The sequence below is a fragment of the Dryas octopetala genome, chromosome 5 (assembly GCF_963921425.1).
Source record: "Dryas octopetala chromosome 5, drDryOcto1.1, whole genome shotgun sequence".
In the NCBI taxonomy this organism is placed as follows: Eukaryota; Viridiplantae; Streptophyta; class Magnoliopsida; order Rosales; family Rosaceae; genus Dryas; species Dryas octopetala.
In genome coordinates this window covers 1,075,712-1,085,566 of record NC_141370.1, presented here as the reverse complement: position 1 = coordinate 1,085,566, position 9,855 = coordinate 1,075,712, and the positions used below count along the sequence as shown (strand labels likewise).

Genomic DNA, 9,855 nt, shown 5'->3' with positions numbered 1-9,855 from the left:
GCTGCGTGTGGTGGCTGGTTTGGACTCCCTTCAATGTTTTGTTTTTGTCTTTCTTAAGTTCAATGAGCCTATTGAAGTTGGAATTAAGTTGATACATTGTGATTGGGTTAAAATTTGTTTTGGACAGCCGCCGGAAGTGGCAGCTAAATGGAAATTGGGTGAGTTAAGTGGAGAAATTATTGATTTGTGGGCTGGAATTGCAAATTTCCGACTGACAGGACCACCTCCGGATTCCATCCTGAAACCCGGAGGGATCTTGCGGGGTCCAAATTCAAGGAAAATCCTACCGAAAATTTGGCAGAACCTCCCCTGAAAATGGACTAACCCAGAAATTTCAAAACCTGTTAAAAGCACTTCTAAATCAGCAATCACCTCTACCACAACCAAAAAAAATTCTTATTCACCAAGGCACATGATAATCAGAGCAAAACTAAACTTCCATTACAAAATAAAAGTCTCCACAACTTAAGGGAAATGACGTCGAAGAACTGAAAGTCCTACCTCGACGTGGTACGGCCCAACCTCAGCGATCTATAACACCTGGGGGAAAATGTTATAAACAAAATAAAGAAAACGTGAGATAACTCTCAGTGAGTGGACAGTTTAAATAAACGAAAACATAAGTAAAATTTATGTTTCAGAAAATCCTTAAAAAAAAACACGTTTAGCTCTAAAACCTCACGTCACTCTCTGAAATCCCCCCGTTTTAAAACCATTTCCAAGCTTTAAGAATGTTATAAAACTCATGGAACTCAAGGAAAAGATAACTCAAAACACATTTCTCAATAACCAGCCATCTAAATTAACAAAGTCGTAAAAATAATAATAAAATCGAAATCATTATAAAACTCGAAAGATATTTCTCACTTAAAATCCATACTTAAACTCTGAAGATACCAATTCCATTTTCCACCATGCTATATACCCTGAATAATCCTGGCCATACACCTATGTGGAATTACAGGCAGGCAATATCCTGGCCATACACACGCGTGGAGTAAAATCCAACACGTGCAGACAATATCCTGGCCATACACACGTGTGAATAAAATCAGCACGTGCAGGCAAACCTGGTCATACGTGCACGCAGAGTAGCCCCCAAAGGGCGAAGCATCCCGACACATGGCCCAAAGCCTATATGTGTGCCGTGATGGGTCCCAAAGACCTATGTATCTGATAACCTGGAGGGTACTGCAAAGGGTGGTTTGAAAACCATTTTTTTCATAAACCAAATAATAGATCTCTTTTTTCCACTGACAATAAATCTCATAGTACTTTTCCGATAGAAACTTTAAATCCATAAGCCAATATATGAAATTCAAATCAAATTCAATATACGGGGACCAAAATAATACTTTTCGACAAAAAACGAAATATTAAATAAACCTTGTATATAGAATGAGAAACCAAATTCCTTTTCCAAGCCCAACAACTCGCTAAAACTAACATGTAAATATATGGTTTTAAAACTTATTTATGAACATATTTGAAATTCGAAATCCATCGCCATTGATTAAATCCCAAATTAAAATCAACATCACAGAATAATTAAAATGATACGATTTTCATAACTCATTAAGGATTAAACAACCAACTCAAAGATTTTTATTTCTCAAACAATAACTAGAAAACCAGTATAAATTAAATTATAAACTTCCAATAAACATTTTCAAAAATAAAAAGTCCACTCACAGTTTAACCGATCAATGTCTAATCCTTTCCGGAAATACGTTCCCATTTCACGATCCCTTCTTGTTCGTCACTGGAAATAGCCAAAAGACGAGGCTCCATCCACCTAACACAAAAGTACCACTAACTTAAATAGTCAAGAATACGAGTGTCGATTGAAATCGAATGAAGAAAAATCTAAGTGCCCCTATGACTTATCCGAAAGTCTAGAGTTTGTCCCGAGTTAACTAAATTTTATACCAAACAAACGCGATTACTAAGTCGCCCAATTATCAATACAACTCCAAGATCAACGTAAACGATATAAACAAATCCTCACCAAGTAATTATCTAAACCACCTTGTTAATTCGATTTCAAGTTCGGCAACTGACCAATCACATAATCGAGCTTCCCAAACATCCTGAATTCACAAATAACCACCAATAGTAAACCATCAACCTAACTCCAATTCAATACACACCCAAAACGAAAACATTGCAAAATACTCATATACCAATTATACCTTTCTCACATCTGATAACCACCATGACACGGCTTAAGGTTTCCTTAATTGATCAGCCACGAATTGTTGTCCTTAGGATATGCATACTCTGTCCATAAAAATAATGCATTACAATCTAACTCCAGAGTTCACAAACAATATTAATTTGGCCGTTGATCAATCGATTTGGGTGATAACCACCACGCACGGTGGCTGCCCGACTCCAACTAACACATCAAAACTCACCCAAAACACAACGGAGCCTGGATTTTGTCTCTAAGAGTCCCGGGGAGGCTGAATAGCAAGAGAAACCACCCAACCCGCCGCCACAAGTGGCGGTTCCGATGGTGGCAGCGGCGGCAAAATCCTGAAAATACCCAAAATCAACTCCAATTAATCCTAATTGCACGGTAGGACGTTCAATTGCACCAAAAACAACTCGATTTCATCTCCAATTTAAGAAATTCGAAAAATAACAAAAACCCTAAAATCAAAATTTCAATTTCTCAAAATTGGGCGTGCCCACCTTAGGGGAAAGATTACCCATACCTCGAGGATCGTTTTTGACAACTGGACCGACGGCCAAAAGTCGCCGGAAATGGCCGAAATCGGTGGTGTGGCCGACGGTGGAGATTTGGTTTCCCAAGCTCATTGCTCCGTCGTGGAGCATCGTATGAACGAACGGAGACCATGGCTAGACTCACCATGACGAGGGGAACAAAGCCCAGTAGGTCCGGCCATCCAATTTCTACCGGAACAGTGAAATCGCGGTGGTGCAGCCGCAACTTTGCTGGCTTTCTGCGCTGTCGTGGATGGTCGGATGGTTGATCTGAGACAACCAATAGAAAGGTATCGTCGATAGCTTTCCAACGCCACCAAGAACGCCTGAATCGGAGGTCGGGAGTGAGAGTTATGGCCGGTCAAAGTTTGGTCAAGAGGAGAGGATGAGAGAGGAGAATTCGGGAAGAGAGAGAGAGAATGCACGGGAGGGAGAGAGAAATGAGGAGAGAGAGAGGGGTTTCTGACTTTTTGGGTTTTAAAAACTCACTTTTGTATAAATTACAAGTTTGCCACTCACTTCAAAAGCTCGTATCTTTCAAACCGTAGCTCCGATTGACGCGTGCCGCGTGTCTACGAACTCGTGGACTCGAGACCTTTCCAACAGACTCAAAGTCAAAATTGAGAACCCACTAATTTTTAAAGTCAACTTTCAGATCAAGCCCAGTTTAAAACAAAAATTAAAAACTAAACCAAAACCCTTTGTATTTTCCAAATAAATTCCAAAATTCTTAAAGTAAGTTATCAAAATATTTGAAAAAAATTTCCCAGGTCTTTCACATTTCGTTTCCTTATAAAATCTCTTAAAATGAACAAAGTAGAATCAAAATTTTAAATATCCGAGAAATTTGGGTCGGGTTGTTACACCGACAGTTATTGAACCGATCTTGGATTATCGGTTGAATGTTGTGTAATTGGACAGGTTGTGAGAACTTTGGGAATTAGTTGTGACATTTGGTTGTTTGGATAGGTTGGGTATACTCAAGGATCTCAACCTTAGTGTAGATTGGTTATCGGAATCTTAAACCGAGTCGCGAAGGATATGGAACACGAGAAATGTATAATTTCTATCCGTCTAAATTTGGGACATTTCTGTTTTATGAGTGGATCGACTGGATTAGATTTGACTTGGATTAATTGGTTTTTAATGATTAAAGGATCTAAATTGTTTGGAGAGCTTAATTATGAGATAATCGGCTACCACAGTGAATTGGAATTGGTGCTGTGCCTAGTTAGTTAATCCGATTTGGGGTCGACTTCATTCGTTTCATTTGGATCAATTACCTTGTTTTCGTAGGTGGATTTTTATTGGTTATGTTATGTATATTAGAGGAACACCATTCAAAGAAATGTTGACGTACGAAAGGATTTTATATAATTATCTTTCGAACCTTAAAGCACGGAGTCTGTTTGTGTTAGGTTGTTGAAGCTTCATATCTCGGTGACATTGAGTGGCAAACAAATTTAGAATCGTGAAACGAGAATGAATTTCCAAAAGGGGTTGAGCATGGCTCGATTAAATCTGTGAGTGGATCTTGATTTTAATAATTTGTGTTTTGCTATGTGTATTCTTGTGGAAAGTACTTTGATTTGAAATGGCATGTTTTAAATTCAATTCGTTTATGAGAGGATTTATTATATCTAGTATGAGTATCGTAATGATTATTTATTTTTGGATGTAGAATGATGTGAATTGAAAATGCAAGTACTGATCGTACGAGCCTGCTCGTTGGAGTGATCCCTCCGTACGAGATTATGGCCAGGATACAAGCATGCTCGTGCGGAGTGACCTCTCCGTACGAGATTGTGGTCAGGATTTGAGCCTGCCTGTGCGCGGGATTGTGGCCAGGATATAGTCTACAGTACGGGTACGAGTATGGTGTGAGTTTTAAGTATAAGTGTTTTAAGATATCAGTTTATAAAGATAAATTCAGTTCAGATTTGATATTCTCAGCTTGAACAGTTTTATTGCTTTTTCAGTATATCGAGGTTTATTTGAGAAGAAAGTTTCAGCCTAAATTATTTATTATAGTTGATAATATCGATTCCAGCTTGAGAACCTTGTTATTTTCAGAGATTAATTTTCATGCTCTGGATTTTAATTGTTTTATTAAAGAATGATTAACAATTTCTGATTTATATTTGAGATGATTTTCGAAAATGGATTGCGAAATGGTTTTAAAACTGGGCAATTGCAAAGAATGATTGTGAGGTTTTAGAGATTTTTATTTTAAGACTTCTAAAAGGATAAATAAATTTTATGTTTCGTTTTCTTAACTCGTCCACTCACTGAGTTTATCTCACGTTTTCTCGATTTGTTAATCTTTCCCCCAGATAGTAAGGGTGGTGGAGGTCGAGCAAATCAAGTTGAGGCATTTATATCCATTTCTTCACTCGAACCCTGTAGGCGCCATTTCCATTTTGAAAAATTTCTTTCACTTTAATGTAGAATTCTTCGTAACAAAAGTAGTGGCTCTGATAACCATACTTAAATTATAAGTTATTTTGTATTTGTTGGGTTTGAGACCCTTTCTTGGTTGTGGTAGAGGCGGTTGTTGGTTTTAGAAGTGTTTTTACAGGTTTATAAATTTTGGGTTAGTCCATTTTCAGGGGAGGTTCTGTCAAATTTTCGGTAGGAATTTCTTTGAATTTGGATCCCACAAGACCTCTCCGAGTTTTAGGGTGAAATCAGGGCGCGGTCCTGTGGGATCTAAAATCAAGGAAAATCTTACCGAAAATTCGGCAGAACCTCCCCTAAAAATGGACTAACCCAAAATTTACAAGACCTGTAAAAGCACTTCTAAAAACTTCAACCACCTCTACCACAACTAAAAAGAGTCTCAGACCCAACAATTACAAAGAAAACCATCTTAAAATTTAAGTGTGGTTATCAGAGCCACTATTCTATTACAAGGAATTTTTACAAAATTAAAATGGCGCCTACAGGGTCCGAGTAAGGAAATGGACGTAAATGCCTCGACGTGATTGGCACGACCTCCACCAAAGCTACTATCTGAGGGGAAAAATTTAGACAAAAAATAGAGAAATTGTGAGATAACTCAGTGAGTGGACAGTTTAATGTAAATGAAATCAAAGGTTACATATCTTTTCAGAAAACCTTTGTATAAAAACATTTAAACAAAACAAAGTGGGTCTCACTGCCTTGACTTCTCCTCACTGCCTCCTCAGCCTGCTTAACTTGCAAAACACAAACCCTACACCACATCCATGGTGTACTGGGTTATACAACAAACCCGGTAAACTCGAAAGCTCGTAAATAATCCACAATAAAATCCATAATTACTCAATCGCATAATAATTTCATCACCAATCATCCAAGCATCAAGATAATCAATAATTCCTCATATTCACATCAAATTCCACCAATAATAATAATCATTCTGACAATTCCATTGCCTAATCGTCTAACTATTAACCTCAACATCAATCATTCACATCCTAGCTAATAACCTCGCTCAATGCATAATCATCATCATCATCATTTTCATTCTCAAGATTCAAGCTAAACTTTACCAAGTCCTAGCCAAACCAAATCCTAGCAAACAAATGCACACAAGCACACAAAGCAACAAATCAAACTATCTAATTTCACTCACATTTTAACCACGTGAAAAGACCAAAATGCCCTTGGACGGAAACACGCTCAGATAACAAATCTGGCAGCATAACGGCATCGGGAGTGAGATTTCTTGAGCCCGTGTACCTGTTAAGACCAGACAATCAATCAAATACCAAACAAGAAACACAAATGGCAGCTGAATGACTGAAACGGGCAGCCGCCACCACACACGGTGGCTGCCCCTCCCTAAACAACACACAAAAATCACCACAAGCTTCGGGTGACTAGCCAGAGGCCAAAAATCAACAATTCAAGTCATCGACACGCCTAAACGCGGCGGGATCCGCGGTGGTCAGTGGTGGTCAACCTGCACGATTTCAAAACTCAAAATCAACCTAAACGAATTACATAGGTACAAAGAAGACGTTGAGAGGATCAACTTTTATACATGGGTCGACGGCCAAAAGTCCGGAAAAGCCAGAAAATCGCTGGAGAAGGCGCAGCTTCTTAGTTTTCGCACCGCCGTGTACGGTGGTCATCGGCGTGAGGGAACGGCACAGAAAGGCTCGCCGCGATGAGGGAAAGACAACCTAGGTGGTCCGGAGTTGCATCGTGGCCGAAAAATACAAATTGCCGGCGGGGAGGATCGGCCTTGTTCTGCGTCGATTCTCTGTCTACAGTGGTCGGCCGGCGAAGGGGAGGGCTGTTGGGGGTCGACAACGGCGAAAGGAAGTCACCGGTGCCCGTCGCTGGTCGTGGGGTGGCCGGACGATGCAGTTGCCGAGAGAGAGGAGCGGCGAAGATGGAGGAGAGGAGAGAGAAAGGAGAAACTCGGGGAGAGAGAAGAGATGTGTGAGAGAGGAGAGAGAAGAGATGCGTGAGAGAGGAGAGAGAAATGGGATTAAAATCTGATTTTTGGGTTTTAAAATCCTTCCACACGAAATTACAAAATTGTCCTTTACTTCAAATGCTCGTAACTCTCAAACCGTAACTCTGATTTACGCATGCTTCGTGTCTACGAACTCGTGGACTCGAGACCTATCCAAAGTGCCCAAAGTCAAAGACGAAAGCCCACTAATTTTAAAAGCCAACTTTGGGTCAAGTCCAATTTAAAACAAAAATTAAAATTAAATTAAAACTTTTTTAAATTCCAAATAAATTCTCAAAATCCTTAAAATAAATTCTCAAAATATTTAAAATAAATTCCTTGAAAAATACGGGGTCTCACAATCTACCCCCCTTAAAAGAATTCCCAAGAAAAAGTAAAAGCAGAATAACTTCACACAACGCAACAAGCACAAGTAACAACAAATCACACTTCAAAGAAAGTCTTTTATGTAAGACCCCGTATTTTTCAAGGAGTTATTTCAAATATTTTGCAAATTTATTTTAAGGATTTTGGGGATTTATTTGGAAATTTAAAAGGGTTGGTTTAATTTTTAATTTTTGTTTTAAATTGGGCTTGATCCAAAGTTGACTTTTAAAACAAATGGGCTTTTGATTTTGACTTTGGGTCCGTTGGGTAGGTCTCGAACCCACGAGTTCGTAGACACGCGGCACGCGTCAATCGGAGTTACGGTTTGAAAGATACGGACATGTGAAGTGAGTGGCAAACTTGTAAATTTTACGAAAGTGGGTTTTAAATACCCAAAGGTCAGATTTTCTCTCTCTCTCTTCATTTCTGTCTTTCTCTCTCTCTCTCCCCCGCGCGTCAGTCTCTCTCGCCCCTCACCCTCGCCGTTCCTGCCACCGGCGCGTGGCGGCGCGTCCGGCGGCGACTGGGCTGGGTGTTTGGCCCATGTTGCTCGCCTCTCTCTTCTCTCTCTCCCAGTGGCCTCCGTTTCTCCGGCCGATCACCCACGACGAAGACACGACGCAGAACAGCTGAGCTCCTCCTCGCCGGCGACCTCGATTTTCCGGCGACGCCGCGACTTCCCACCACTTGGATCCTCTCCCTCTCGTCTCGGCGAGCCTCCCCGTACTCTTCCCTAGCTTCGACAACCTCCCACGACGGCGAATCGAAGTTCCAAGGTCGATGGCTTCTCCGGCCAGTTTCGGCCATTTTCGGCGAGAATTGGCCGTCGACCCAGGTATCATTTTGGCTCCTCTCGACATCTCCTTCGTGTCCATGTACTTAGTTTGACCCATTTGTGATTCGATTTCGATTCCCCTATTTTGCAGCCGCGGCCACTGTAGCTCCGCCTTGTGTGGCGGCGATTTTGGTGGTTTTTTCTCGGTCGTTGTGCCTCTTCGGAAACTCCTGGAGTCTTTTTAAGGTCCGTCGTTGTTTTTGGTGTGAATTTGTGTGTTGTTTGGGGTGGGGTAGCCACCGTGTGTGGTGGCGGCCGCCCGTTTCGGTCGTTCAGTGGCCCAATTGTGTTTCTGAATTGTATTTATTGGTTGTCTGGTCTTAACAGGTACACGGGCTCGGGAAATCTCATTCCCGATGTCGTTATGCTGCCGGATTGGAGATCCGAGCAAAGGAGCCAAGAAGGGCATTTTTGTCATTTTACGTGGTTAAACAGTGAGTGAAATTAGATAATCTATTTCGTTGATTTGTGTGTTTGCGTGCTTTTGTTTGCTAGGACTTGATTTGACTAGGACTTGGTAAGTCTAGGCTTGAATCTTGAGGATGGAATTGATGAATGGATTATGCATTGGGGTTATGAGTTAGGATGTGAATGATTTGAGATTGAGGTTAATAGCTGACGCTTAGGCAATTGATTTGCCAGAATGAGGATTATTATTTATTGATGGGATTTAAGATGTGAATTCGTGGATTTATGATTTATTTTGATGCTTGGATGATTGGTGATGAAATTATTGTGTGATTGAATATATATGGTTATTATTGTGAATTATTATTAAGTATGGAAGTTGAGGATTTTATTGAGGATAAATTATTTCGTCATTTCACTCATACGAGCTCTAGTGAGCTTACCGGGTTATTTGTTTGAATGACCCGGTGTACCATGGATATGGTACAGTGTGGTTATTGGTGTTTTGCAGGTTAAGCAGGTTGAGGAGGCAGTGAGGAGAAGACGAGGCAGTGGGACTTATTTTAATTTGATTTAATTGATCTTATACAGTGAATTTTACATAAATGTTTTGAGCTCCCACTCTGATTTATTTAACGTATTTATTTATTATATTTAAGTGCATGACTCATTCTTTGAAAAGAGGTTTAAAGGACAAAGTTTCAGTGTATTTTTGGGCCCTAGGATCGGGGCGTTACATTTTATTTAAAAGAAAACATAGAATAACGCAAGCAAGAAGGAAAATAAAAATAATATGACGACTGAATCCTTCACTTGAGAGATGTAGGTAACGAGGTTGTCGTGTTCCATTCGTATCTATTTTCCAAGATCTTTCGAGTACATCCAGCTTGATCTTCGATTCTTTCGAGTAGCTTGCCTCAATTCTCGATGACTCTGAATTCTCCATCTTCAGAACTTCCATCTTCATGTACGAGTCGCTCAACCATTTCTGAAGCGTTGCCACTTAAGATTGCGAAACTGTAACTGCTGAGTTTTGGCAAATAAACAA

At 40.2% G+C, this 9,855-nt stretch overlaps 2 long non-coding RNA genes across 2 annotated transcripts; one reads left to right on the top strand and one right to left on the bottom strand.

Moving 5' to 3' along the window:
- Positions 1 to 312: 312 nt before the first annotated feature.
- On the bottom strand, positions 313 to 3,149 carry LOC147283493 (uncharacterized). Its single transcript, XR_015122469.1, has 6 exons — positions 2,721 to 3,149; positions 2,418 to 2,538; positions 2,193 to 2,280; positions 2,009 to 2,090; positions 1,693 to 1,795; positions 313 to 540 (listed from the first exon to the last, which is right to left on the bottom strand). It is a non-coding gene; the product is annotated as an uncharacterized LOC147283493 (long non-coding RNA).
- A 5,567-nt stretch (positions 3,150 to 8,716) lies between these two features.
- LOC147283492 (uncharacterized) lies at positions 8,717 to 9,458 on the top strand. The gene is made up of 2 exons (XR_015122258.1): positions 8,717 to 8,833; positions 9,297 to 9,458. It is a non-coding gene; the product is annotated as an uncharacterized LOC147283492 (long non-coding RNA).
- The last annotated feature ends 397 nt before the right edge of the window (positions 9,459 to 9,855 follow it).